This window comes from Octodon degus, unplaced genomic scaffold (genome assembly GCF_000260255.1).
Source record: "Octodon degus isolate 3935 unplaced genomic scaffold, OctDeg1.0 scaffold00001, whole genome shotgun sequence".
NCBI classification, from domain to species: domain Eukaryota; kingdom Metazoa; phylum Chordata; class Mammalia; order Rodentia; family Octodontidae; genus Octodon; species Octodon degus.
Window position 1 is genome coordinate 5,941,565 of NW_004524577.1, and position 5,162 is coordinate 5,946,726.

Consider the following 5,162-nt stretch of genomic DNA (forward strand, 5'->3'; position numbering starts at 1 on the left):
GAGGAGGAGGAGGAGGAGGAGGAGAAAGAGAAGGAGGAGAAGGATAAGGAAAAGGAGAAGGAGGAGATGGTTTCCCCTAAAATGATACAACAGTGTCCAGGATTCGGTAGAAAATCACTCACTGCACTAAGAGCCAGAAAGATCTCAAACTTGGTGAAGAACAGAAGATGACCAAGAACTGCTCAGAACCAAGATGACACAGATAATAGAATTATGTGATAAAATTATAAGCATCATAAAAGGCTCAGTGACAATTTCTAACATACAAGAAAACAGTCAAGAACTACCTAGCAATTGAAAAAGAAAATATACAGAAGAATTAAATACAATTTTTAAACCAAGAAATACAACAGCCAAACTTGGAATCTGACCAGATGTACTCGACCTCAGAACAGTCGGGACAGAGAAAACATCAGAGAACTGGAAGACAGAGCAATAGAAATTATCAGTCTGAAAAACAGAAGAAACAACTGGAAAAAGCTGAGCAGAGCCCCGGGAGTGTGGACAGTTACAAAGTTCTTACGTTGCCTCTGGAGTTCTGAAAAGACGGGGAAAAAGACAGATTTTTTTTTAAGTGCTTGCAGAAATAATGACTGAAAACTTACAAACTTTGGCCAAAAAAAAAGGTAAATTTACAGATTAGGAGTGGAATAAACTGTAAACAAGGTAAACCCAAAGAAATTTATGTGAGGACATGTCAAAATGAAACTTCCAAAGCTAAAACAGGGGGGAATACGATCAAAGCAAATAGAGAAAAACACTAAAACTCAAACCCAGAGCAGAAAACAACTGAATGACTGTGTATTTCTCACCCAAAGCTGTGATGATGGGAAAGAAGAGACATAATAAATTTCAAGAGCTAAAACAAAGAGCTATTATTGAGAATTTTAGACCTAGAGAAAATATAGACATTTTGAAGAGAAAATCAAAGCACTCTGAGATGGGAAAACAAAAACAGAGAGAGTTTGCAAACAAGACCTATCTCAGGGCTGGCGAGACAGCTGAGCAGACTAAACACCTGCTTAGGGACACACAGGGACGGGGGTTTGATTACATCCCAGCACCACATGCCACGCCGGCCCAGCGTGCGCTGAGCTGGCCTCCGAGTCCAGCGTGATGGTGCACACCTGTAATCCCAGAGCTGGGGAGGCTGAAAACAGGAGGATCACTGAGTCCGAGCTGCATAGTGAGACTTTGTACCAAATACATTAAAAAAAAGACCTATCTCCAATGAATGTCTCCAGGGCGTCTCTAAACATGAAGGAAATGATAAATAAACAAACCTTGGAAAAGCAGGAAGAAAGTACCTAATAAGCGAATATACAGGTAAACAGGATCCAATTTCCTCTTCCACTTGACATTTCCAAATTGATGTTGCCATTTCAAGAGAAAATTATAACACCGCCTGATATGATTCCAAATTTGTGTGGAGAAAATATTTAAGATGATTATATGATAAACACTGTATATATAGTAATACTCACAGCAACAAATAAAAATCTGTGCAAAGAAATGCCCTCCAAAGCAGTACACCGGGCTGGAGCTTTAGCTCAGCTGTACAGAGCCTGCCTGGCAAGGGCAAGGTCTTGAGTTCAACGCACAGAACCAAAAGAAAACAGCACACGTAACTCAAAATGGAAGTCTGAGCATCAGTCCAGTAACCTAGTCAAAGATAAGAAAAACAAAACATACGTGTAAAACAGAGAACAAACAAAAAGCAAAAACTGAAATGTTCAATTTAAAACCTAGCACATCAATAATCACATTAAAGGTAAATAGTCAAAAGATAACACTTCAAATGTGGAAATTTTCAAAATGGACTTAAAAATATGAACAAAATACATCCTGCCTTAAAGAAACTCCCTTTCAGACAGGCATAGTGGTGCATTCCTATAATTTTAGAATTTGGGAGGCTGAGGCAGGAGGACCACCATAAGTTTGACACCAGACTGGGATATATAGAGAGCTCATAGCCAGCTTGAATTACGTAGCGAGATCCTAAAGTCTAAAAAATACTTTTAAAATTAAAGAAATGGGCTGGGGAGGTAGCTCAGTGGTCTAAGCACCTGCCTGGTAAGCACAAGAACCTGGGTTTGATCCCCAGTACCACAGGCAGCGCCATCCCCAGAGCTCCAGGCATGGTGTGCCAGCCCCAAATCCGGGTGTGATGATGCCTGTAATCCCAGCACTGGGGAGTCCAAGCTGGATAGGGAGACCCTGCATCAACAACAACAACAACAACAACAACAACAACAACAACAACAACAAGAGGCCCTGTGCCAAATAAATAAAAGATTTGAAATTCGTTTTTAAAAAACTAAAATTTAAAAACCTCCTCTTCAACTTAATATTCACACACTGAAAGTAAAATAATGGAAACATAACACATCGTACAACCATTTACCAGAAGAAACTGTTGGCATCAGTCAAATACAGGTGGGAGGACAGCAAAGGAAAACTATTAGCGACAGCAGGCTACATTATGTGAGAGCAAAGGCGACAACTCACCCAGGTACAGCAATCCTAAATGTACATCTACCAAATGAAAGAGCTCGGAAACAGAGACAACAAAGTCTAACTGAACGGAAGGGCAAGTCTGGCAAGCACACAGCTGTGCTGGTGGCTTCACACTCCTCTCTCAGCCACTCAGAAAGCAAGTACACAGCACAGCAGCAAGGAGGCAGCGAGGTCGCCGCTAAGACAGAACCGAAGCGACATCTGCGCAGCATGACACTCAACAGCAGCGCGTATTTGTTCAAGAGCTCACAAGACAAGAGCGAGGGAATCATGTTCTAACGCGTAAAACAAACCTCAACAAGCTGAAGGGAATCGCAATAATAAATAATATGCTAAATGCTGCAACAGAATCACATTAGAAGTCAAAACCAAGAAACGGAAAATTTCCAAACCCTTGAAGACTAAGCAGTGCACTTCTAAATAATCCAAAAGACAAGCAGGAAGTGTCATGAGAGATCAAAATTATACTCTGAATTACAAGAGTATGAAAATATAACATACCAAATTTTGTGTAGCACAGTTACAGCAGCGGTAAGGGGGACATTTGTAGCATTTATATTAGGAAAGAGGAAAGTTATTAAATCACTAATATAATTTCCTGTATCAATAAACCACAGAAATAACAGCCAAATAAACTGAAAAAAAGTGAAAGTAAGGAAATAACATAAAGCAGAAATCAGTAAAATTGAAAATAAAAATAATATAGAAGGCAGTGAAACATATAGTAATTCTTTGAAAAGATAAATAAAACCAACAAGCCCAGTCTAATCAGACTGATGATGAGAAAAGAAAAAATACACAAATTCCAAATATCAGGAATAAAATAGGGAATTACTATAGATGTTTCAGTCACCAAAAGTATGATACAGGAACTCCAAGCTGCCCTGCACATATAAATTTGACCGTTTCTATGCAATGGGCCAATTCCTTTTAAAACACAAATGACTGTAAATCACACAACATTAAGTAAATAAGTTGAATAGCCATTAAATTATTAAGGAAATATAACTTATAATCTTAAATTCTCAAAAACAAGTCTCTAAGCCCCGATTCTTCACTAGAGAACCCTACCCAAGGTTTAAAGAAAGGCAATATAAATTTGACACAATACGTTCCAAAAATTAGAGCAGAAGAGAACCCGTCTAAGTTCATTAAGGAAGCTAATATTACCTTGAAACCAACACCAGACAGACAGCACAAAAGTACAGTACTTCAAAATAACATGTTCATGAGTATAGACCCAAAAATACTTAAGAAATATCAGCAAGGAAAAATCAGCAAAAACAAATATAAATTATAAACTATATATAATATATATTACATTATGATCAAGTGGTATTCATACCACTATGTTTCCATATGCAAAGATCAATCAATGTAATCCATAATACTAACAGAAAAAAGAGGAAAATCACATGGTCATATAAAATTATACAGAAAGAATACTTGACAATATTCAATACCCATTCATTATAAAAAGCCTCACAGGGCTGGCCAGATAGCTCAGCACACTAAAGCGCCTGCGTAGGCAGAGCACAGCGGCCGGGGTTCAATCCCCAGTGTACTGTGCCAGCCCCAGCCCTGGGGCACTCTGAGAGGGCAACTGAGACTGGGTGTGGGGCAGCGCACCTGTAATCCCAGGGCTTGGGAGTCTGAAAACAGGAGTTTTTCACTATGAGTCTGATCTGTGTAGTGAGACCCTACAGACCCTGTACTAAATCCAGTTAAAAAATAAAAATCCTCACAAAAATAGGAATAGAAAACACTTCCTCAACTTTAATGTCAACAAAAAAAAAAAAATACAATTAACATTATACCCAATGGTGAAAGTTTAGAAACTAACTCCCTGTTACTCAGAATCGTGCTGGGAGTCCTGACCAGTGCAATAAGGCAAGAAAATGAAATAAATGGAAGAAAGCTTTTTTTAAATATTTATTAATTTATTTATTTTTAATCTATGTGTTTGGTACAGGGTCTGACTATGCAGCTCAGACGCATAGTGATCCTCCTGTTTTCAGCCTGCCCTGCGCTGGGGTTACAGGCATGTGCCACCACGCAGGGTCTTAGTGGCTTGGCCAGGGCACCTGGTGGCAGGGTCAGCAGGGCGTGCGATGCTGGGGATCGAACCCAGCCCCTGCACTTGCCTAAACAGGTGCTTAGAGTGCTGAGTTACCTCACTTTTTGTTTTTAAACAGTTCCTATTTTCAAATAACGTGTCTATCTCAAAACTACCAAGCAGGGCCGGCGAGATAGCTCAGTGGCATAAGCACCTGCCTGGCAAGTACAAGGTCCCGAGTTCAATCCCAGGTTAAAAAAAAAAAAATCAAAAGGATGAATGACGACATACAGAGAAAATGCAGACAATTCACAAAATGGATAAGTGACTAGATCCTAAAACATGTAAAAAACTCTCAACGGTTATAATAAAAAGGTAATGCAATCAGAACATGGGTAAAAGACATGAAGGAACACTTCACTGACAAGGACGTTGAAACGGCAAAGCAGTACATCAAAAGATGCGCAGCGTCGTAGATTCTTAGGGAAACAGTGATTCAGTCATGGTGAGATGCTACTACAAATCGCCAGAGGGAGCAAAGCATGACAAAAAGTGACCACACAAAATGCTGGCAAGCAGACTGAGAAAC